The sequence below is a fragment of the Euprymna scolopes genome, chromosome 35 (genome assembly GCF_053919585.1).
Source record: "Euprymna scolopes isolate OS-2025 chromosome 35, ASM5391958v1, whole genome shotgun sequence".
NCBI classification, from domain to species: domain Eukaryota; kingdom Metazoa; phylum Mollusca; class Cephalopoda; order Sepiida; family Sepiolidae; genus Euprymna; species Euprymna scolopes.
In genome coordinates, this window is record NC_136516.1 from 51,835,964 (window position 1) to 51,863,676 (window position 27,713).

At 32.0% G+C, this 27,713-nt stretch overlaps 1 long non-coding RNA gene across 5 annotated transcripts in view; it reads left to right on the forward strand.

Annotated features, from left to right (window-relative positions):
- Positions 1-27,713, forward strand: part of LOC145259861 (uncharacterized) — a 203,501-nt gene that overhangs the window by 100,241 nt on the left and 75,547 nt on the right. The window contains exon 1 of one of the 5 annotated variants that reach the window (XR_013864219.1): positions 19,329-19,727. The exons of the other annotated variants lie outside the window; for them this stretch is intronic. This is a non-coding gene — a long non-coding RNA (uncharacterized LOC145259861). Of the gene's footprint in view, positions 1-19,328; positions 19,728-27,713 lie in introns of those variants that run through there. 5 annotated transcript variants of the gene reach the window in all.

The following is a 27,713-nucleotide window of genomic DNA, read 5'->3' on the forward strand; positions in this document are numbered from 1 at the left end:
TATGGCTAGCAACATTTTTCGCTATTTAACTGTTTCAAGCATGATACTTTTACAAAGATTCTACGTACCTGACCTAACTTGTTCTTGAAGCAGGGCCTTCCAGTTAAACTGACTTACTAAAAGGCACGTAATAATAATAATGGATGCAAGACGTATTCTTTGATGTCCTGACGCTCACGAAAACACATTTCTTTAATCAAAATTGATTATAATTTATAACAACTTTTCTATTTGTTTCTCTGGAACAATAGCATGCATAAACTTTAAAATAGTAACAAAGTGTAATATCTGTTTCAATGCTACACTTAGTTTATTGCAAGTCATTTCAAATTCTTTCCAGACTGAAGCAATTTCAATCTTTGTTTCAATCAAAAGTTCCTCTTCTGATGGAGCTCGATTTTCCCCAGCTTAAAAACGGAATCTGTGTCTAACTTTGCCTTCGTGGGGAGATAAATTATATGACAGGAATAAACGCTGAAACAGCTATTGTAACCGATTCACTATATACAACAGATGAAATACACGTTTCGGTGCATGTGACCTTCGACCTTCTTCAAGTCTTTCGTGTCGAACTTGGAACGGTCGAATTCTGGAGGCTGCTTGGAATTTCGGTCGGAACCCTTTGTTTAATTCATACTCTTGTTCTGTCATCCATTTTTAATGACTTCCTCAAGGAGTTGTGGCATAGCGGATATAATATCAGTTCTAAGTTATAGTTTCCTAGTTGTTGAAGGCTCAATCATGAGTGCCTCTTGAAGGATTTCTACGATGATTTCGCACAGAATAGAGTAAAAATTGCAAACTACTGATGGTTTCTACCCAGTCATGGCTTCCAGAACCAGAATATGCCAGCCAGTTAGATTAAATAAAATATTCCGTTCGAAATTTCGTGCAGATTCCTGAGAATAGGTTTTAACTCTAAAAATTTGTACTAGAATTGTCCACATTAACCAGTGGTGAATGCATAATATGCTTGGTAAAATTTAGTTATAGATTACCTTCTTCTGGAGATTGAAGTGTTGATCCCCAATCCAGGAGACACTCAAAATAAGATAACGAATTATTAGAACTTTACCCACGGATTGAGAGCACGCGAACTCCGTTGATTAAATAAAGGGCTCAGTTAAAAATCCATGTAGTTTTGTGAATTCGACAAACTAATTCCAGAGTTAGATAGACGGAGGTTACATCGGCCGAAACGTTGTGTGAGTAACACTCAAGATGGGAACAGTAGTCCGAATAATCCACATCTTAATAAATATCAATACAGTAGAACCCCGGAATACAGTGGTCTATGGGTACAGATTTTTCAATAATGTGGAATACCCGACCCCTGGTTACGGTATTTGCCCTACCGTATGGTGTTATTTATAATGTTATTTGATTATGTACATGTGTACCATATATGGTACCGTATTTTGTAACTAAATTTATTTAAAAATTTGAGAAACATGAGATAGAACACAAGGTGCTTTTGCAATTATAAGGACATTTTAAACTCATACGTTTACAATTTGTTTGAGTGCATGATTTGATCCAAATCACTCGATAGAAAGATTTGAATGCACAATAGCTGATTCCTTACTCTTACGACGGTATGCATTACACCAAGCACGCACCCTAACCAGATCATTTAAACGGTACAAGTACTAATTCTAATCCACGAACACAGCAATCGGCGCAGGGGAGTAATCTATGTATTAATACACTATTACCTATCATGTTCGTACATAGGTTATCACCTCCTGCACATTTAAAATAAATTCGTTCGATCAGTGAAGATGCTGATGAGTGACTGACCGATGTTGCGACATTCTCCATTTAAAATAAATTGTTCCAAAATCACATTATGACGTTCTACGGATTAAAACAGTAGAATTTTTAATGCATATATATTTTTTAAATGCCAGACGAGTTGAAAATTTTTAGGTCTTTTTACGATAAAACAGAGAATATTTATTCCTTAAATTTTATATAAATAAATAGGAAACATATTCGTTTTAACCCTTTCAATAATATTTACCGAACATTGACAATTATTTTAAAAGGTCTTTTTAGTATTAACTCTAGCACATATTTATTATATTAAAGGTATGTTATATTTAATAATAAATTAAAGATATTTATGTATGGAATTTCCAGGGATTTTCTAGTTACCTATTATTATAAGCTGAGTTTGTTAACGTTTTTTTTGCTCCGGCTTTATTCAGATATATTTTCATTACACAAAATATAACAGAACCCGGATGAGCGCCTAGTGGCAGCAGCAGCAGTAGCAGTAGCAGCAGCTGTAGGCAAATGACCGAGTCCTGTGCGAGGAAGAAGGAAAGAAAAAGATAACAAAAAGAAAAACTTGACCGAGATAGGACGAAGAGAGACGTGTTACATACGTGGGCCGAGAGAAACAGGAAAATACGCATCCTGAACATGACCGGATAAAAACAGAGTACCACGTCTTCGCCAAGGCAGAGTCTTGTTAAGGACATTGGAGTACAAAAAGACTTTAGAAAAAGAGGCAACGCGTTATGCTGAAAGAACCCATAAATAGATGAGTGTTGTTTTAACTGACAAAAGTAGTCATGTTCTTGTCTTGGTTTCCTTGCGACGGTGTTTACATTTTAAGTCGTCTGTAACGTTACAAAAAATAGGTGTTAGATATTCTTCGGATTTAGGATTAAGTTATGTATGAACATTTGTTAAAAATGTTCTAACTAAGAGTAATCAACAATTAACACACCAAATGATTAATGTCCTAATTACTTCCTATGTATCGCGTTCACCATCTTTCACTGTATCTTGTTCGGCTCTTACTATTATTTTTATACGTCGTCTGTAATTCTCGTTTTCCTGTATTTCTGTCTCTATCTGTCTATGTTTTTTTCTGTTTATCAACAGTCGAATACAATAAAAGAATTAATTAAAAATAGCACTATTGGTAATAACATTAGTTAAGCTATAGATGGAGAGGAAAAAGAGAAAAAACATACAGATGTAACAGAACGCCGATCCGTGTATGACACTGTATGCAAATGACTGAGCTGTGTGCAAGATGATGTCACGGTTAGAAAGAATGAAATAGGCGATTAAAAAGAAGAACGTCTGCGCAGACCGGGGATGACGTCAGTAAAGACAGAGATGGACGCGTTTTGCATGGTGGTCCAGGGCGGTAGTAAAAGATCTGTAAATAAATATCGGTTGTTTCAATAAGAAAAAAAGGAATCGAGTTATTCCCTTCTTGTGTTCCTTGCGACGGAGACTACAACGTGGTGGATGCCTGCACATTAAGCACTTAATGCGTGTTTACATGTTAAAACCCGTGTAAAACGTGTGTAAGGTTACAGAAAAATAGAGAGAGGGAGGGAAACAAAGGGAGAAGACGGTTATGAAAAAAGAGGACGTATATTATGCTTTTTTATTTTGTTTTTAGATATCAACTGGCTTTGTAACTTCACTTTATCTCAATGCAAGCAAATTAATCTGAGCTAAATGAGTTACCCCTAAGTCAGCCATTTTAGTCTTTTAATTTTTTAAGAAGTTTAAAATGTATATATCTATAAATGTGAAAATGTCTGTGTGTGTGTCTGTCTGTGTTTGTACATTCCCCATACAAAATAAGTCTGTCAATTTTCGGTCTACAGACTCGAGATTTGACATAACTAGTATTGAGATCGGGACATCTTTTTAATCGGATTTCGGCCAGAAATTTTGCTGTTAAAGGGTCAAAGTTCAACGATTTGACCTTTGAGAACTCTACCGAACTTCTCCGCCAATTTTGAGACTAAACACTTGAGATTTTAGATATAGGTTACTTGGAAATGGATACAATTTTTTCATTTGATTGGAGCCCAAAACAATAAATGTTAAAGGTTCATAATCGGGGACAACGTTTAAAAAAATTGACATCTGCAGTCTCTACCAAATTAGCAACTTTTTGGTCTAAACACTTAAAATTTTACTTAAAGTGGCAAGCATTTTAATCAGTTTTTGTCCGAAGAGTTGGCTTGCAAGGGGTCAAAGTAAAAAAGATTTAACCTTTGTTATCTCTAGCAAACTATTGAGCCAATTTTTGGTCTAAATACATGAAAATTTACATAACGGGTATTCAGACATGCAGCAAAATTTGTAATCAGTTTTTGGGCGAAAATTTGGCTGCCAAGAAGTCAGAGTTGCGGACTCCGCCAATTTTGGGACTAAACACTTGAAATTTTAGATGTAGGTTACTTGGACATGAGTCAAACATTTTAATTTGATTTGAGCCCAAAACAATAAATGTTAAGCGGTCATAATTGGGGTAAAAGTTTTTTTTTTTAAATTGATCTCTGCGACCTCTAGCAACTTTTCTCTATGGTAGTTAAGGACGTCTATTATATAGAAAGGCATTGAAGTACATATGCAGACGTTTTAATATATACATATGCACATAAAGTTATGAACAGCGCATAGGGCCCGAGAAAGCCGGCTTAGCTGCTAGTATAGTAAGAAAGAAATCTATAAACCCAGGGGAAGACACATTTCTCCAATTCAGGGCAAAGCGAAATAAAAAGGAGCGTATGTGAAAGCAAAATAAGTTGAAGAGATTTGAAAAAAAACGCACGTAAAAACTCAACTTAAAACAACCAGAAATGTTGTCTTTGATACTAAAGAAACTATGTTTTGTAATTTCGATTCTTCGATTTCCTGATTTCAAAAACTTTGGTTATTTGGTGCAAAGCACTCGTGTATTTTAGAATTTTCATCGATAAACTAAAACCGTCCAACTGACTGGACCGTCACACAGCCCAGCTTCACTACGTTAAGTGTTTGAGACACTGCTTCACCCCATCCTGTTAAGAAATTCAATCAATATATTAATTTATTTAATCAACGATAAATCAGGAAATTATCAATGGAATATCCGGCGTTTGTATGTGTACACACACACACACACACACACACACACACACACACACACACACACACACACATATATATATATATATATATATATATATATATATATATATATTGGCTTGGGAGAGATGCTAGTCTAGCGGCACTGATGAGTTGTGATACAACGAAACAGGACTTATGTCGAGGACTATAAATATATTTTAAGCCTCCTCTTTGGGTAGAGCACTGTCGTAAATAATCTCACCCGCTACTTAATTGGCTGAAAATGCGAAGCTCGTTGTTTGTTTGTTTACAGGCGAACAGACGATTTGAGCACTGTTAAAAGTGGTGGCGGGTGTCTATTTAAATAGACATTCCGACGAGTTATTTATGGGCGTCGATTCCATGGTCGAGTGGGAGAACTGCCGACTGTTCAATCCTTGGCTTGGGAGAGATGCTAGTCTAGGGGCACTGATGAGTTGTTATACAACGAAACAGGACTGTATATCGATGACTACAAATATATATATATATATATATATTTATATATATATATATATATATATATATATATATATATATATATATATATATATATATATACGCACTCAGGAATTTGCACGAAATTTCGGACGGAATAATGAGGTAAAAGTTCTAAGTAATTCGCAATTCTATTTCGGGTGTCGCCTCCACTGGGGATTTAACTTTCAACCTCCCAACGGGTGTGAGTTTACACTCAAATTTGACCTATTTTATACGCTGCGCCGCGTGTTGTGCAAATAATACTGAAGATGAAAAAAGTAGTCAGAAGAATCCAAATGATGCAAATACTCATACTTCTATCAAATATTACCTTCCTTCGAATGTTTACGCATAGATACTTTTTATATTGAAATATTACAAACGTTCAAATATTCATATCTATAATAATTATTTATAAATTTAATACTTACCGACGACTACAATTAATGTTTGTACTAAATCAAAATAATTATATGGGGTATAGAGGCGGGGCCTGATTTTTTTGGTTCATGTTTTTGCGGACAACGCTCGAGCAGGAGTCTCGCTAGCAGGATGTAATTTCTTTCCATATTTATATTCTTACTATTGTTGGGACGATTAATCGGAATTGGGAATCAGAAAAAAAAAACGATAGATTTAGACGTATCGGAATCGGAAAAATTGGTGTCTATTTTCCGATGCCATAATGATTATTTTGATTGTCTTTTTATATTTGATTTTGTTTTAATCAAAATTTTTCATTGCTGGTAATAATAATAAAATAATAAATATTTATTGATTTTAAAATACCAGTAAAGCTAAAATCGATAAATCATCCTCTACAAGTGTAATTTTACGTTTACGAAAATATCTACATATTTAACATGTATTTTTTACGGAAATCGGGGAAAAAATCAACTCTATTGTTAAATATTTAGAGATTTCTAAAGAATCGGAATCGGTAATTTTATCGGAATCGGGAAAACAATTGAAATTGTCTCATCACTAATTCTTACACAAACAATTTTGATGTAATAACACACACAAAACATGTTCAGATAATAATATATCTTATGCAAATACAGAGAGTTGTCCGTCTGTCCACACTAAACAAATTGCGAAATTTATCTCATTTCGAAATGTAAGAAACATTTACAACTTTTAGAAATGAGAAAATAGTCAATAATAAATTTCCATCACATCAAACATGCTATTACCGCAAGTCTTAAATTTGAGACGTTCAGCCTGCGATTCTACCAACTAAGTTATTTAAACGTTCTTGTAAACAGAGGTTAAAAATTACCTTAACAAATCATCACAGCTTTTATGTTACGTCATAAATTTGATTTACATCAGGTTTAAAGACATGGATTCAAACATAAGCGATAATACACGAACTTAAATACCTACTAGACACTGGGGATAACCTGAATGGCCACTAGACACTATTCTCGAGTCTTTAAGGTATCTCTGTACAGAAGTTTGTCAGGGCAACATGGAACGAGGATACTTTCACTGAAAGTAAACCCAGATGAAATATTAAAAAGACAACAACGTTATTTGCAGAACAAATAAGATCTCGGTATAGCAAACCTACACTGGTAGTTAAGGAAGTCTAATATATAGAAAGGCATTATGAGAAATCGCGTATCTTCTCCAAGTGATGTTACCCTAAGTAAAATCACGAAGCTAGATACTCCACAAGACTAGATAAAATCTTGTCCTAGAATTTAGTAAGAACAAGAAACCACAAGAAAGTTACACTCTAATCTATTTGAATGGTCAATTGGAGAGAAGAACAATTATGTTCCCAACTTATTTTGCTACTCAGTGTTTGAGAGGTAAACGGGGAATTTAATGAAATATTCGAATATCTGTGTATCTCATGTAGAGATTAAGTATTAACCCCAGGAAAGGGACACCGTGATTTCTGTGAACTTCGACCGAAGTAAAATTTAAACACGAAAGATAAACGAAAAATAAATAAATGGAATGGTAAATATTATCAATAGTGCAGAAAATTATATTAATAGTCCAAAACCATTTATTTTATTTTAAGTAAGCATTGTATGTCAGGGTAATATGATCTTCATCCTCGTGAAAATAGTACCTGCTCGTAATAAATCAGTAATCTATAAATTAATACGATAGCGTGTGTGTTATTTATTTTGTGTCACTCTTACATCCGAGTGACTGTCGTTTAATTATTATGGACTTCCATTTCTTGTAATAAATAATTTTACCAAAACTTCTCTCCAAGTTTTGGTTTCGGTCTCGATTATAGCTGCTGGCACTCCAGTAATTTATTTTTTATAAATAATTTTACCAAGAATTCTTCATAAGTTTTGGTTACGGTTTCGATTATAGCTGAAGCAATTCAAGTTATATATATATATATATATATATATATATATATATATATATATATATATATATATATATATATATATATTTCATAAGTTTTGGTTTCGATTTCGATTCAAGCTGATGCACCCATATAATCATATGAATATAATTTTTTTTTATTTTGGAAATCGCAACCGTATAATATATAAAAATCGATAGAACATTAACTCTATAATAATATGCACGAAATCTGCAAGAAATAAAATATAATATTTAAGCGTACTTAAGGCCCGGGCTACGCCGGGCGTCCCTGCTATTTTAGATAAATACCTTTACTGTTTTAACAAAATGGATACAATAATATCAGGTCGTCTCCATTTATGCTGAACATCTACAGAATGTCAACATCAATATATTACATATGAATGAGTCCCCTACGTAATTTTCACAGGTCCAATTAGTAAACAATTAATAAAACTTAACGATGTCTTTAAGACCGTATCCTGATTTTATTGTAACAGTTGAATTTTTTTACATTCACATACTGTAATACGTTGGTTGTAAATTACATGCTAAGTTTTGAGACAGTAAAAAGAAAACGAATACGTTTTATTTACATGATGTTGGATACGGATGATTTGACAAAAACAGTGCAATTGTTTAATTGTTGAATATATTTTTAAATGTAACTATTGGCTTGTTAAAGAGATGTCTTTTTGCTGTACTTATCAATAGCTAGATGCGGCTGTTAAAACAAGTCGAAGATTAGACGCAATGTACTGAAAAGTCATTCGTCGTAATTTCATGCAACAGCATTTATTTTAGTTACATTGGGATTACTACTTCTCACTAATTAACATTGTACTTTTGAAGTTATTATTATAACAATATAAAAAAGATAAAAATTTACATTATAACATATATATATATATATATATATATATATATATATATATATATATATATATATATATATATATATATATATATATGATTGTTGAGCTGGATTAAATCCGACGATATGAAATAAAATGGAAGTGGAAGGACCTGAATACTCAACGTTTCGCCCGATTTATGCGGGCTTCTTCAATGACCATCCCTCTTGAAGAAGCCCGCATAAATCGGGCGAAACGTTAAGTATTCAGGTCGTTCCACCTCCATTTTATTTCATATATATATATATATATATATATATATATATATATATATATATATATATATATCACAAAGTTTAAAAGTTTTTTTAATATAGATCCACAGAATATTGTGATAAGTGTTTCAGTGTGAACAGGTATGGTATGATAAATTATGGGGTTTATCTATTTTATTTTTACTTTCCTCATATTTTGCTTTGGTTTTGATACCCCAAATTCGAAGTATCTCTTTACAACCCTTCCTGTTCATAACCTATCATACTTTCATAAATCAGAGTCCATTTTCTGTAGGCTGTTTTTGAACCCAGTCAACGACGGGTACTTTTGCTAGTATATATATATATATATATATATATATATATATATATATATATATATATATATATATATATATATACACATACATATGCCTGAAGAAGACTGATGAAACTCATTCGCAAGTATTTGCAAAAAAACAACCAAAAGAATAAACTTAATCGCATAGATTCGACCGAGAAATGAAAACATTTCGAAAACTTACAAAATTACAAAATTACAAAAAAAAGAAGCTTATTAAGCAAAAAAAAAAATACTCCTTGCTATTAAATATTACTTGTCTGAATGAAAACATGCCGCCTAAATACACAATCTATATATCTATAAAAATGTAATCGTCTGTGTGTGTGTGTGTGTGTGTGTGTGTGTGTGTCTCTGTGTGTACATTTCCTTACTAGATAACTGTCAATTTTCAGTCTTAGAGACTCAAGCTTTGACATAAGGGGCATTGAAATTTGGGAAAATCTTTTTAATTGGTTTCGGCTAGAAATTTGACTGTCAAGGGATCAAAGTTCAACGTTTTGACCTTTAAAAATTTCACCGCCAATTTTAGATCTAAACACTTGAAATTTTAGATGTTGGTTACTTGGAAATCGTCAACATTTTTAATTTCGTTTTAGCCCAAAATCATAAATGTCAAAGGGGTCTAAATTGGGGCCAAAATTTAAAAAAAAATGACCTCTGGGGTTTATACCTTATTACTCAGAAAATATTTGGTCTAAACATTTGAAATTTTACAATGAGTATCTTTAGACATAAGGCAAGCTTTTTTATCCGTTTTGGCCGTACATTTTGGTGGCAAACGATTTTACCATATCGGTTTCTAACAAACTATTCAGCCAATTATGGGTCTAAACATTTGAAATTTTACATAAAGGGCATTCATACATGCAGCAAGCTTTTTAATCCGTTTTTGAGCGAAAATTTGGCTATCAAGAGATTAAAGTTTAAAGAGTTGACTTTTGCAGACTCTACCAAACTGCTCCGCCAATTTTGGGTCTAAACACTTGAAATTTTATAGGTAGGTCATCTGGAAATGAGTCAAACCTTTTAATATATACACATATTTGCACATAAAGTTATGAGCAGTGGATAGGGTCCGAACATATATATATATATATATATATATATATATATATATATATATATATATATATATATATATATAGTCTTTGAAGTTTTTAACATTTGAAACTATACAAAAAATTATTTTTAATCATTCGTTAAAAAAAAAACAAAAAAAACATCTAGTCAGTAAGTCATTTAATCACCTGCAATCTCTGCATCAACTCTCAAATTTACTATAATACCAATTTTTTTTTATTTTTCAAGGGATCATCAGTTGTTTACCATGAAACACTATATATATATATATATGTGTGTGTGTGTGTGTGTGTGTGTGTGTGTGTGTGTGTGTCTACTTATATTCACCCTAAACAAGACATATAGCAAATTGGTCATAAGGTGCTACTATGTTGCACCGAGACATTATGTGTGGAACAAAGCAGCGACGCGAGATATGTGTTTACATTACATTTAAACTAATCCATGTTAGTAAAGTCAGGAAAGAACGAGACCAAGACCGAATTTCAAATTCTCGCAGTTCGAGTGAAGAAATTAATAGATTAAAATTTTTTCCGGTATCTTGGGATCTCTACGATGGAGGGATGGGATTTTGCTGATTGTCTGCATAGTCGGAAGTATTTATACCAAAGGGAGCACAAGTGACGCTAGGTCGTCAGAACGCATTCCAGTAAAATACTTGTAAAACAGTAACAGAGGTGTAATATTGTGGCGATGGGACAGGGGTTGAATTTGTTAGGGTGTGACCTGATAATTGGAAACTCCGTATAAGAGTGGAAGTCTACTGTCAAAATTACGATCATATTATTAAAACGGGTTATTTTTACTTGAATCAGTAATACTGCATATTATTTGGTAAATAATGTGCATATAGTAGACAATAAAACCTTAAATAAATGCATTTGTATTAATTGGGAGTATTCGGACAATTGTTCCCCATCTTCAATTCAGTGATGTAAATTTCAAGACGGAAATGCGATCGTTCCAGATTTTGTTTGCGATTGGTGTTTTTTTCAACCGGCTGTTGTAGATTCAATCTCGCACGACCTAATGTTCTACCCGTCTTGCGATCCTTTGTGTCTTTTTGAAATTGCTTAGTACTTACAACGTTAAGCCTGGTAGAACCAGCTAAACATCGCTGCTTTTGTGTAGAAACATGAGGTGGGCGTTCTTTTTTGCCAGATTCTGGTATAAATATGTTCCAGTCATTTCTATTTTTATTAGTTCATGTCCTTACTGATTCGATGCTATGTTTCTGAATTTTGCAAAAGAGATTTGATAATTTTAATCATCTCAAAATAAGAAAAGTAGTCCAAAAAAAATCAAAATTATCAATCGTTATCTAAAAAATTCAGAAACACATCTATTTAGATGATTTGTAAAATATAATTTTTTAACGGTCTATAATACATTCACTTTTAGTGTTACTCTTGTAATCTTATCGTCCTGTTTTCCTTTTGCAATAGTGTTGTCAATATAAACGATATTTAAAAAGCAAAAAAAAAATAGTTATCAATATATTCTTAAAATATAATGTTTATTAATTTTAATGAAAAGAATCAGATTTTTTAATTACAATACACTCATAACAAAATTACATAACGAAAATTATACATCAGAAATAATACTTATATATTAATCAATTGTTTTTGTTTGTGTCTATATAAAAATCGTCTTAATCGGTGAAGGTAAAATAATTAAAAAAAAAGTTTTAAAAACAAACACATAAATTTATAAAGGAAGTAGAAAAATCAAAATAGACTTGTTTTTCCAATTACTCTATATATTCGATGAAGATACACTCTGTAAAATTTTACTAAGAAACGTCCGTTTTACTACACATTTAAATAATTTTATATATATATATATACATATATATATATACATATATATATATGTATATACATACATATGTATACACACATATATATATATTTCCATAACTTTATATATACATATATATATATATATACATGTTTCCATAACTTTATTATATGCATATATATATATATATATATATATATATATATATATATATGTATGTGTGTGTGTGTGTGTGTGTGTGTGTGTGTGTGTGTGTGTGTGCGAGCGCAAGCGCGTGAGTTGGGTGGGGAGTATCGAAAGATAGAGATTCTGAGAAAAATCAGTAGCATGACTTATATGTCATGAGATGATGAAGGTCGGAACATGAACGATTTTCCTTTCGATTTGCTAAACCTTGTGACTTTTGTCATATACCTGCTGACTAAGGGATGTGTATATATGTCAATTACTGATCAGTAAAGAGCATTTCTTTATTCTATGTGTTTTTGAGAAAGTTTTTGTGGCTATCACACTTCTCGAATACCTTTTTTGTTAGCTTTTCTTGCGAATTAGTTTAGAATCTATTTGTTGCTTCGCCGCTGACAGAGACGGGGTCGCGATTAAGCAATATTTCGCAACTTTTTGCATCTAGCAATACCCTGACTTTCCAACTAGCCTATGACGTCAGAAAAATTGTCGACATTTTACGAAGTATTTGTTACTTCTCTGTTCACCTGTAATGTTGTTTTCGAATCATGGTGGAAGGACAACAATTAAATCGAAAGGTAGCATTAGTCTCTCGGCACGTGGAGTAACTTGAAAGCTTAACTACACATTTTTTTTGCAGATAGCATTTCAGTTTTAAAAAAAAAATATTTTGCTTTTCAATTTTAGAATCGTTGACTTGGAGGAAGACAATTCAAGAAGTTCTTACGAAAATTTAAATTTTGTAAACAAAAAGTTGATTTTTCAAAAATATGAAAAATGTTACTGACTTTCCAATAATTACCGTTTAAAACTTTATAATTATTAATGATTATTTTTAAGTTTAATAAAAAAAAAAATGTCTGTCATACATTTTCAGATAATTATTTCCGCGGCACTAAATCAATGCAGACGATACGATTTCTTGTGTTTCCCTGTTGATTGCGATTCTGTGCAGTTCTATGAGGTTCACCTTCTCAAATTTTGCCTTTTCTCTTTGAGAAGGACTTAGTTTATTGCTAATCGATTGCGAAACCGACAGGAATGCCCAGGTATATTTTTTGCAGGCCAGAGCACAGTTCCTCTCATCTGTCTGTTCATGGTCACTTTCCGACGAAAGTACCATATTTTTTCATCGGTATTGTTTTTCACAGACGATCAGTTCTAGAAAAAAGGATCTGCTCATTCGTTAGTAATTTGCGTTTGGTTTTAGACCAGATGTGTTCTTCCGTCAGAACGTCGAGGACTTCAAAACAGTGTCCTCTCTGTCCTTTCTGCGCTTCTCTGCGGCAACTTTTCGGTTACTTTATCATAGGCCAGATAAAGAGTAGGATAGACAGCTGCAGATGGAGGTTGTCACTAGGTCAATGTTTGCCGTAAATGCCAAACAGGAGGAGGGCACATAATGAAACTTATTGGACCATCTACCGTAGAAATCACGATAGAGCAAGGATAGACTTGCAAGTCTTTTCTGTGAGAAAGATGAAGTAAGGATGTGAAAAGATCCTCGCCAACTAGCTTTCAAAGACGATTAAGTACTCTATCAAGAAAAGTTTAGTCTTAGCAGCTCCTCCTTGAAAGTGGCAACGATACTCCATCTTGGTATGTAATTATCTCTTGTTTGGCGATAGCACTACGTCAGGAGTGAGATAATTTCTGTGGCTCTAGAATAATCCAACCTTTTACAGCGATTTCTGCAAGGGATCTGATGTGGGTTTTCTGTTTCAGGCTAGGGGTAAGGTCAGTCCCAAAAGATTATCAAACCTTAAGATGAGAGTTGATCCCTACATCTTAAATAGCAATATAATTTTAAACTAAAAATTGAGATATGTTTGTTGAAAAGATAAATTGGGATACTGGAGACGTATACGTACGCAAGATTTTGTTTTTCTTGGGAAAGAAACAGATTTCTGAATCGCAATGCCTTAAAACAATTCTACATTGCTGTGTATTTGTAACTTCTTTTTAATTCACCAACAATATATTTTGTTAATTCACCATAAAACGATTCTTAAACACTTTCTTAATTAATGTATGTACTTTCATAAAAGAGCCTTAATGATAACACGTTTTGAATTGAAGGAAATGTCTTTTAATTTAACTTCTGAATTATAGATTAATTGCATCGAATCCTCAATTTATGTCCAACCAGTCAGTGCAATTTTCTTCTTTTAACTCGATTTCGCTATAAAAGCAAGTGGTTTTGTTACTGTTAAAAACTGCATCCACATGACGTTTCTGAGATTTTGAGATGATGATTGAATTTTGTTGCATTATTTGGATTTTTCTGACTACTATTCTCACCTTGTTATGTTCACAAGTTTTTAGTCGATATAACCTCCGACTTTCTTAAGGTGTCAAACGCGGGAATCTTTTTGTCGGGAATCTACGCGAAATTTCAAACGGAAGCCTTAATTTCAAACTGAATCCTTTATTTAATCAAATTATGTAACGTGTTCTCGTTCTATCATGACTGGATAAAAGTCTTAAGTAATTTACTATTGTATTGTGGGAGTTATCAACAGTGATGATTGGACCGTTTTTGGTCTATTATTTACTAGCCTGGGTGCCTGGCGTTACCCAGGTGTTTGTAGGTGTGTGTTGAGCAAAAAAAAAAAGTTGTAGTAGGCAGGCTTGAACCATTGACGACACGAAGGCGGAAAAGAAAGTGGAGGTGAGTAAGTGTGTTTGTTAAGGAAAACAAAAAGAAAATAAAGGGAAATTGTAAACGCTAAAAAAAACAAAAAAAAAAACAAAACGTAGTAATAGGCAGACAGGCTCGAACCCGTACCACGAAGTTCTTCCGTACCAGCGTTCTTCCAATTTCTGGATTTTTAATCACGTAAAAACGCACTTTATCTCCTGTTAATGGATTGATTGTTGCTATTTCTTCTGATAACTTGTCTAACAATTCTAAATGTCGACTGAACTAAAGAAATAAATTGTAAGATTGTCAACCTCATGAACTTTGAAATATAAACTTTTATTATTCATTCATTATATATATATGTGTGTGTGTGTGTGTGATTGTGTGTGTGTGCGTGCGCGCGCGTGTGTAATTTATTTTAGATCCATGTATATACACTTATGGGTATAAAGACCTGATATTTTCATTGCAAATTTTGCTTTCGTATAAGCTGTATCGTCTGAAGAGTTCTCTAATTCCTGGTACCTAGCTTACCGAAGCATGCCCATAACTATAGTAATATATTACCGCTAATGTAAAAGCGAATAAAGAGTATATATATATATATATATATATATATATATATATATATATATATATATATATATATATATATATACTTATTTTTAGAAAAATAAATCCCATACAGTGCTCTATTCTTAGGGAAAAAACCTTTCTCGAAATAAGAGCGATATATTTTTTGTATAATATATACAGGAATTTACATTTATATCGGTAATCGGTACCGACGGTTTCAAGCCCGGTAGTTGAGGACTGCCCTTAATGTCCGCCTCAGGCTCTCTTCAGCCGACTCTCATCCCGACCGATATAAATGTAAATTCCTGTATATATTATACCAAAAATATATTGCTCTTATTTCGAGAAAGGTTTTTCCCTAATAATAGAGCACTGTATGGGATTTCTTTTTCTACAAAAAAGTACAAGTATAATAGCCCCCACCAGGTACTTGCGGTGTATACCAATAACCCAGTGGTCGAGCACTATCGAAAAGGAAGAACACAAAACAGGAATTAAAACCGCCGGAACTTCTTTGCAAAAACACCAGAGATGGTGAAATACACGTTAAACTACTCGATAAAAAACATACCAACACCAAGCAACCAGCTCTATACAAAAATTCTGCTTATTATTAAGAGATGGTGAAATACACGTTAAACTACTCGATAAAAAACATACCAACACCAAGCAACCAGCTCTATACAAAAATTCTGCTTATTATTAAGAGATGAGAGTCGGCTGAAGAGAGCCTGAGGCGGACATTATGAGCAGTCCTTAACTACCGGGCTTGAAACCGTCGGTACCGACTACCGATATAAATGTAAATTCCTGTATATATTATACAATATTTATATATATGTATATATATATATATATATATATATATATATATATATATATATATATATATTAGTAGGAAGACCCGACGTTGCCCGTGATTAGATAAGGATCACGGAATATTTCACACTTAAAATACTTGTATTTTCAGCATAATCAGTGAAATCGTCAATTTTTCAATCAAATCGATTGTTTGTTGGAGGTAAGGACCCATCGCGAGTGCACCGAAAGAAAGATTAGCATTCCTACCCGCAGTGGTTTAGCCAACACTACATTGTAGTCTACCATTCACTGCCGAGAACTTTGATTTTATAAAATTAAAGTTTAAATGGAAATATCAGATTTCATGGTTGGGTTTTCCGCTAAACAGAAACATTCAATTCCAACGTTCCCCTGCCTTCTCAAATAACATACTGTTGATCTTATACGCCGAGCCATTCTCCTTCTACGGTGATAAAACTTCTAAAATAGACTTGTGATGTTTGGTTGTTTATAAAGGCGTTAACTTTATTCAAAATCAGACAATTCTGTGCTTAATCGGATTTTTTAATTATGGAGTTTCTTATACATATCGCAAGATTTCCATAGAAAACCTATTAAAGTGCATTCTAATATACGTAAGGAATGATTTTTGAACGAACTCACACACAAAATGTTATTCTATAAAAGTATCTACATTTATATTTATCCCTCTCTCTCTCTCTCTCTCTCTCTCTCTCTCTCTCTCTATATATATATATATATATATATATATATATATATATATATATATAGAGAGAGAGAGAGAGAGAGAGAGAGAGGGGGGAGAGACATATATAGAGAGAGATAGAAAATTTAGATTAAGTATATACTATATACGTGCAAAATAAATGGCCGCTTCTATAAAATGTGTGAACATTTTGCCCTTCCCTTCGCTTAAAAATTCGATACTAGTGCAGAGAGTGATCCGGACGTAAATAATAACGTTATTATTTAAAAAGCTATTCTTAACATGGGAAGGGGAGGGTGCTTTGTACCTATTCTATACTTTAACCTTACAATTGAATAAAAAAAAACATATCATAAAACTTTAATTAAACTTGGAAATACGATTATTTCCAATACCGCGGATCACTCTCTGCACTAGCACCAAAAATTCGCAATAATTCAGAAAATCAATCAATGTTCATGAAATTTTTAGTATTCGTTAATCAATACTCACAGAATATAATGAAAACATTTTTTAATTAAAAAATATTAGTGAAAATAATAACGTTATAGATTTAAGTTTTAAGACATAAAAAGCGCATGGATTTATGTTTGTTTTTGTTATGAAAATAAAGCATTCTAGATAAAAAAAATACCTCAAAACATTAAAAAAGAGCCACTAAAGTCCGTGTAATTGGGCTCGATATAACACAAAAAAATTAATTTCTTAGACTAACGATATTATCATTGAATTAAGCATTGCTTATATTTAATATTTTCATCACAAATATTAAATAATTGCAAAATATATTTCATGTGATTTTTAAGATACCGTTTTCTGGGGAAATTTTAAATGAAAGTTTATAATATTTTTCTGATACGCATCAGTGTAATAATTTTGTCATAATCTTAAAAAAAAAAAATATAAAACAATGCCATAAAGTGAGATCTCAGGTCCCCGAGAAAAAAATAAGGTTAAAAATGGTATAATTTCTACGCACGGTTAATTAAAAAGTATGGGTGGACAGAACAGCGTGAAAATAAAAGTAAGTTTATAACATTCATTAGTAAATAATTATTTTCTTGCAAATTTGAATTCTACTTAGCATTAATTAAACACTCTTTTAGTATATATTTTAATGAATTATAAAATTTAAGATTAAATCGTGTAATGTAATTTCTAAAATTGATTTTAAAATAATATTTTACAAACGTTTTGTTTCAACATGAAAGGAAAACATTGATAAACAAACGTCAGAAATCATTAGAGAGAACCCTTGAATAAATATCTTAACCAATATATGAAACTTTTTTTAGAGATAGCTAAATAATTCTTACTTGTGTATATTCAAATATATTTATTTCAATAAGCATTTCCTGTTTTATTACAACAAAATTAAAAAATAAAAAAACAACAAAATTGTCATATTTCCCTGATCCATATTTTTCCGAAAATCAACGGGATTTGAGTTTACAAATTATTGCCGACATTTTTCTTTCCCGCCTTTTGGGAATAATTATTATTATTTCTTTTTTAAACGTATGTACATTTTCTTTAACTCGGGATTAAAATTCAAACACATTTTTGTATTTTTTTTTTTTCAATATTTATACTGCATACATTTTTACACGTAAAATACATTAGACGTTTAATAAAAACAAAAATTATCACCCTCTTTAAGGAACCAAGTACTTTTCAACCATTTTTGCTCATACCTAATATATATATATATATATATATATATATATATATATATATTTATAACCCTTATATATATATATATTTATAACCATTATATATATATATATATATATATAACCCTTATCCCTGAGTGGCTTCCGGGCCTTGATAAGTGGTGACCTCTTGTAAATATATATATATTTTTTTAATATTCCATTTAATATCATTAGCATAGCATTAATATTTAATAATTATTTCATCTCATTCTTTTCACTCATAATCCCTCGATATTTTTATTTTTAATAACATATTGCAGAACTTGACCAGAACTTCTGTAAACTTTCTCTAAAATTTATTAAAAACCCAACTTTTGAAAAAGCAACATCATTTGAGGTATCATCTCTAGTAGCTTATGACTAGTTTACTGAAACATAATCATAAATGTGTAGCTATACCGGAACGTTTATATACAACCAAATAAAATGTATTTCATGGTCAAAATACTGTTAACTTGCAATCATAAAAAAAAAAATTATATACGTGTGTGTGTGTGTGTGTGTGTGTGTTTGTGTGCGTGTGTATGTGTGTGTGGGCGCGCGCGTGTGTGTGTGTGTGTGTGTGTGTGTGTCGTTACTAATGATTCCAAAAGTCAGAAGATGTACGTAATTTAAACGCATAGTAATTTATTTTATCCATAGGAATATGAACTTGAAATTCCATTTACTTTTCTTTATACGTTTGTGTTCATCGACATCAGAAAAATAAACCTCACTTTCTGAGGGCAACTGGAACCGTCCCCCGGCTGAGCCGGGGTAGACATTGCGTAGCACCATCCCGCTACTGCCACGACTCGGCCGAGGGCCTTGCTTAGCAAAAGAACTTGCACAGTAACGTGTAAATTAAATACACTAAGACTTTCAAAAGCGACTCGCTGCTTTTTTTTTTTTTTTTACTACATTTTGCGTAAGAGTACAACAAATAAAACCAAGCAGTTTTTCAGAGAGCTGGTATTACTATTTCTTCCGGAAACAACCACATTGACGTAAGTAGCGTGAGAGCATATATTTTCCCTTCATATATAATAAACTATGTTACTGTTGTGTGTTGTATATATATATATATATATATATATATATATATATATATATATATATATATATATATGTGTGTGTGTGTGTGTGTGTGTGTGTTAATATATATATGAAATATAAATGCATGCATATCTATCTATCTATCTATCTATATATATATATATATATATATATATATATATATATAAGTATCTATACGTACGTATGTATATATATACGGATATATGTTCATACATATGTATATACATATTAATGTATTTTTGTATGTTTATATATGCATTTGTTTATATGTATGTGTGTGTATGTATATGTGTACCTATGTATGGATATGTAAATATATATATGTATATAATATAAAGTTAATATATTTTTCGATGTAGAGTAACCAATGAAGTTTAACGAGGTATATACAAGAGCGCTCAATACCGAAGTATTGCAAGATATACTTTCTATTTGTTTTTAAACAAGAATGGATATGTCGCGACACATTCATGAACATGTTTCTGTCAACTAGTTACTAGCAACTAGAAAACATTTCAGGCGATATAGCTTATACGAAAACAAAGTTTGCAAAGTTCTCTATGCAGATCTATGCATATATATGTATATGTAGATATTAATGTGTCTATCTCTACTATTATATAAAAGTAACTTTGTGTGTGTGAGGTCTTTCCTCATAAGTTCCGAAACGGCTGAGCTTATTACTTTCACATTTTACACAAATGTAATATATATGTCTAGATATGTTTTGTATGGAAATTCATCTGATAAGTGTCGAAAATCGAAAAATATGATCCTAAACATAGACTTTCTTTAGTATACATAAAAAAAGAATCATTTTTACAAGAGAACATTCTACGTTACGCCGATCAAGGGAGATAAGAAAATCTCATTAAATCATTGCTACCGAAAAAGAAAAATTGCTATTTAGAGATAGAGGATTCGACTACAGATCAAATGGTCCGCTTTTCAAGCCCGAGTATATCTCAAGTCTTATTTTATTTATTTCTTATCAATGAGTTTAATTTACGATAACAGAAGAGGCACCATTTAGAATCGTCGAAAATCATCTCTTCATTTGCATATTTTAAAAGTAAAGATTAATCAGAAGTTGCCTTTCCAGGGTATATAGGGTTAAACCCAAATATCAGCTGCACACACCACAGATAAAATTTGATGAACGACATTATTATTATAAAATTTTATTAAAAATGTTATATACTAACTTGTTCACCCGACAAGTCTGCATGAAATAAAATATGTTTAAGCGTATTTTACGACTGGGCAACGCCCAGCGTCTTGCAAGTCTATGTACGTACACACACACACACACACACACACACACACACACACACACACACACACACACACGCACAGACATATGTATGTACATATATATATGTATATATATGTATATATATACATATATACATATATATATATATATATATATATATATATATATATATATATATATATATATAAACGCAAGGTTATATGATGCAATATGCTGTATCTCTTAACTTAACCAAATCAAAGCGCACAGCAGACGAGAAGTAGAAAGATTATGGAGTGATAGAATTAGGTATCTGTAAGTCTGGGTAGGAGGCGACTACTTAATTGACCAATCAGAAAAAGCTGCAATTGATTCTTTCCAGTTTGCTTACTGTTCATCTAATTAATATTCATAAGTGTTTATTCATACAGCTGCCGTGAATCGATACACATACATGCACGCATATACAGGCACCCTCTCGCATGCTCTTTTTTTACACACACACGGACACAGACACGTCTTCTCTCTCTCTCTCTCTCTTTCTCTCTCTCACACACTCTCTCTCTCTCTCTATATATATATGTGTGTGTGTGTATATATATGTATGTTCATACATATGTATATACATATATATATACACACACACACACACACACACACACACACACACACACACACATATATATATATATATATATATATATGTGTGTGTGTGTGTTCTTGTCCTTAACATATATGTTATATCCCGTTCTTTTTCGGATTTACATGTTTTTATCGCTCTCTTTTTGTCTGAGATTAAAAATGTGTATAGCTATATAACTAAATTTAATTAATTTTTTTTTTAATTTAAACTTTTATTATTTATACATATTTACTCTCTCTCTCTTCCTATTTTCCCCCTCTCTTTCTACCTCTCTCTGTCTACACACTCGCGCACACACAAACACACACACAAATATATGTATATACAAATATATATATATATATACAAATAAATAAATATATATATATATATATATATATATATATATATATATATATATATATATATATATATGTATATATACGCAGTCGTTCTAAAAGTAAAGCTTCTTATTTTATTCAACTTAACATGTATGACCGAATAAGTCGGAAGTGTTACAATTAAAATGAGCGGCGTTTTTATCTTTAGAACTTTTTTCTTAAATAACAACCACCAGTCCCAATGCACTTTTGCCAGCAATGAAAGATGTCTGCTCCTGAGCGTCCAGGACGCATAGTGCCATATGGGATCGTTTAAGTCACCTATTTTTCTGTAATGCTATTTCTTACACTCTTCCTATGCTAACACTTAAAGCACGTGTTGTTAGTATTAATTAAATTACGGTATTGTGTATTTTAATTAAATTTAATTACCTTAATGTATATTTAATGGATATTGTTCTAGTCAGTTGTATTTTTATATATCTTATATTATTGTATATTTTGTTCATATATATATATATATATATATATATATATATATATATATATATTGAGAGAGAGTGAGGAAGAGAATGTGAGCGATAGATAGATGTATAGATGGATAGATATTATTTGTATGCATGTGCGTATTTGTGGGTTCCTTTCTCATAGGTTTTGAAACGGCTGAGCCCATCTTTTTCAAATTTCACACAAAAATAATTTATATGTCTGGCAGTGTTCTTAGATATGTATGATACAACCACCAGTTCCAATCCTCTTTTGCAATACAGCATAATCACGTTTGGTACACCGGTTCCCGTCAGATCACCGAAGTTAAGCAACAATGGGCCTGGCCAGTATAAGATGGGTGACCATTTGGCACTTCCAGGTGTTGTATGTGTTTTTCGCTTATCTCGCCATTGTTTCCGGTTATCCTGGACTTCTCCTTGCCACTGGACTAAAGCAGTGCCGATTCAGGAGAGGTGTGGTTGAGAATTGCGCAACCCTTGCCCTACATTTACACGCGCAGCTGCCTTACACGGGCATCGTTTGTCTTTCGAGACTGAACGGAGGCATCGGTACAGATATTCAGCCGATAAGTATCGAAAATCGAAATACAACTGATCCCCAAAATAGTCTTTCTTTTGTATGAATAAATAAGAAAGATCTTTGCAAGGGAATATTTTACGTTACATCGGTCAAGGGAGATACTAGAAGAGCATCAAATCATTTCTTCTTAAAAAAACAAACAGATTTATTGCCATCTGCAAACATAACCCAGTGATAGAGCATTCGGCTGCAGATCAAATGATCGTCTGTTCAACCCCGGATGTACCTCACCATTTTATATTATTTTTTTTTTCATATTAATGTGTTCAATTCATGATAAAAGAAAAGGAACCATTTAAAATCGCCGCAAACCATTTCTTTGTTTACATATTTCCAATCTAAATATTAACCAGAAATGAGTTTTCTAGGGCATTCATCATCAAGACCAAATATCAGCTGTCGTGATATTGTAAACAAACACAGACGAAATTTGATAAACGATATTTTCACGGATATATATATATATATATATATATATATATATATATATATATATATATATAGCCAGTAGAGTTTAGTTTCCTATAAGTAAATCCAATGAAACAACATGTGTCTACCAAAATAGTGCTCAATGAGTGAACAGAGCAGGTATATTAATTTTATTTATACAAACGACGGTAATTCTTGGCCTGAAGACGTAATCCCCCAACGTGGGTGATTACAGAAACATGTATGCACATATGTAGCCATTAATGTTTGTATAAATAAAATTTATATATATATATATATATATATATATATGTGTGTGTGTGTGTGTGCGTGTGTGTGTGTGTGTGTGTGTGTGTGTGTGTGTGTGTGGAAGGGGTATGCGGCATAACAACGTTGAAACACGGGTTCTCGCTAGATTACCGAAGTTAACCAATGATTAGCCTGGTCAGCACCACATGGCTATCTATTTGAGAATGCTAGGCGCCGTATGTAGTGCGTCACGACATAGAAATTTTCAAATTAGTATCTGGGGGCGCGGTTTAACAAACTGGGGGAGATGCAACTTTAGTCTTCGTTAAGACATCCATCTAGAAGGAACACTCTCATATAAAACTTACGGTCTGCTTTCTGCTTTATGGATTGGCAGCCATTGCACAAACTAAGATTTGCAGTTGCACCGAAAAATGTTCTTGGTTATGCACAAGCGTTCACCACTGTGAACACATCATCTATGTGGATTTTCGAACATCTTATTGTGTCGGACCTCATACGTCGAAATCGACGGGAGTGAAATTGTTTGCGTGTGTGTGTGTGTGTGTGTGTGTGTGTGTGTGTGTGTGTGTGTGTGTGTGTGCGCGCGCGTGTGTGTGTGTGTGTGCGTGCGTGCGTGCGTGTGTGTGTGTGTGTGCGTGTGTGTGTGTGTGTACACTTCCCTACCAAATTACTCTCTCAAGTTTCAATCTACGGACTCGAGATTTGAAATAAGGAGTTTTGAGATTTGGAAAAATCTTTTAAATCCGTTTTTGGCCAGAAATTTAGCTGTCAATAAGTCAAAGTTCAACGATTTGACTTTTGAAAACTCTACTAAACTCCTCTGCCAATTATGGGTCTAAACACTTGAAGTTTTCGATGTAGGTTACTTGTACAAAGCTCAATTTTTAAATTTGATTTGAGCCCAAAACAGTAAGTGTTAAGGGGTCTAAATTGAGGTCAATTTAAAAAAAGAAATGCCCTCTGCGGTCTCTACCAAATTACTCAGCAAATCTTTAGTCTAAACATTTGAAATTTTTCATAAAGGGCATTCAGATACGTAGCAAGCTTTTTAATCAGATTTTGGGCAAATATTTGGCAGCCAAGAGGTAAAGTAAAAAGAGTTGTCTTTTAAATACTTTACCAATTTACCAAATTTCTCCGCCAATTTTAGGCTTCGCAAACACGAAACACTTGAAATTTTAGATGTAGTTTACCTGAACATAAGTCAAAGCGAATTTAACACACACACACACACACACACACACGCACGCACACACACATACATATATATATGTGCACACATACATATATATATGTGTATATATATATGCACATAAAGTTACGAACAGTAAATCGAGCCCGATCAAAGCCGTACTGAACTTCTAGTATATATATATATATATATATATATATATATATATATATATATATATATATATATATATATATAAATGGATATTTAATGTTTATAAACATTGTGAAAATGTTTACGTTTAAAATGTGACATCTTAAATGTAACAATCTTTTATAATTTTGAATGTCTTCAGCAGAGGTACAAGTTATTTCATTTCTTCTGATTATAGTAATATATTTTCAGTCTCTTGTTAGTGGAAATCCATGTGATCTTATTCCTAACATATTGGTCCACAAGGATCGTTCGTTTTACTGGTACTACAATCGTCTTCCTGGATCTTGAACATTTAATTTACGAGTCAAAAAATAGGACGTGTTACTTCAGGAAAAATCTTCGCGTATGACTAAAAGTATATAATCTTCCTTATAATAATGATGTTTTATGATCATAAGTTAGGATATTTTATGAGATAAGACTTGTGATATCCTGATATATTGCAGGTAGCAAATCGGGTAGATCAGATTACGTAGACCTGCTCGACTCCACCCGTGGCAATCATATGTAAACTGATATAGATAAATGGTAAAAAACGAGAGAGGAAGAACGAAAGAAAGAGTTAGAAAGAGAGAGAAGAGAGAGAGAGAGAGAGAGAGAGAGAGAGAGAGAGAGAGAGAAAGAAAATGTAAGTCTATATGTAAGCAAAAGGGTGGATGGTTTCAAGAATGTGGCATGCAACTACAAACAGATGGAAGGCACATTATAGATTAAAAAACGTAAACGATTAAATCTAGCTCGGATACTAAAATATAGAACTTGATATACATACTCTAGCAGGCCGCCAGGCGTAACCGCTTGTAAGATATGCTTAAATATAATATTTTAATTAGTACAGATTATGTATTTATTATTATAGAGACGGTTCGCCATCGATTATTATATTAAACCTGGTATATATAAGTGATATCATATATATATATATATATATATATATATATATATATATATATATATATATATATATATATATACATGTGATATTACTTATATATATATACATATATATATATATATATATATATATATATATATATATATATATATATATATATATATGACTACTTCATTTAATCACATAAATTAATATACGAAAGTATAATTTTATGCGTAAACTTTAATGGTCAATACGTTGGTAGAACCAAGTAGTAAGTTATAAAAAATATATGGCAATATATATATATATATATATATATATATATATATATATATGTGTGTATATATGTATATATATATACACACACACACACATATATATATATTAAATGTGAAATAAGGAATAAACGTATTTATAATTTATTCATTATCAGAACAAAAGGATAAGTTAAGAGGGAAATTAAGAAAAAAACTCTTTAGACCCTGGCATTTTAAAGCTAAGTTCTTCTTATCAGAAATCGAAAAAAAAAAGACAGTATTAAAATGGCTTAATGACATTTAGACCTTATATAAGAACTAAGGAAAAGGATATAAGAGTAAATCCGAAATCGGTTTTTATCTGTTTCGTCTATTTTGACACCACGCCCGTGGTCTTGTTTTTTCCCCGTTTTTAATTAATTTTTATTTAATCGTAATTTTTGGACACGGCTACTTTTGATAAATAACCCTCGATACCGTGAATCTTCCTCTTTTTCTCTCTTTCTATTTTCCCTTATATTCTTACTTCTTGCCAATTATTTTTATTTTCTCCTCTTCTTCGTCTTTACTTCTCCTCCTCCTTTTTTAATTTTTAATTAAAAAAAATTCTCCGTTAATCTTTTTTATTATTTTAATCAACATTTAAATTTGAAAGCTGGGTTATTTTTTATCGCCCGTTTCCAATTCTACTTATATATATATCTACATTTATGATTTTTCTATCTCCCATTCCATTCTCTTTTTTTGTTCTATTGTTTTCAAAATTTCTCTTGAATTTCAAATTGCATTTTCTAAAAATTTTCTCTCATACAGAATTTAAATTTTATTTTATTTTTTTGTTGGATGTACTCAACATTCGTCCTTGATTACGGATTTTCCTCTTGGATTTTATTTGAGAAGAACGTGACCTTGCCGTTTTGAATTATTTTACTGATCCGCCTTTCTTTGAAGTGGCGTGATATATGCCACATTGTCCGATACACCAGATTGTATATCCCAATATTAATCTTTACCTTAACGGGATTGAACTCACACATTTTTAAAATTCCACTAATTAACTTCACGTGTTGAGAATTTCGTTCCTGGATTTTGTATTCTAACTATTTCGTTATCTATATATCTATAAAAAGTGAAATTGTCTGTGTGTGTGCGTGTGTGTGTGTCTCTTTGTGTGTACATTTCACTAGCAAACTACTCTGTCAATTTTCAGTCTACAGACTGATATTAAGGATTATTTGATATTAAGGATTATTGAGGTTTAGGAAAATCTTTTAATTCAGTTTTTGGCCAGAAATTTAGCTGTCAAGGGGTCAAAGTTCAAGGATTTGACCTTTGAAAACTCTACTATACTCCTCCGTCAATTTTGGGTCTAAATACTTGAAATTT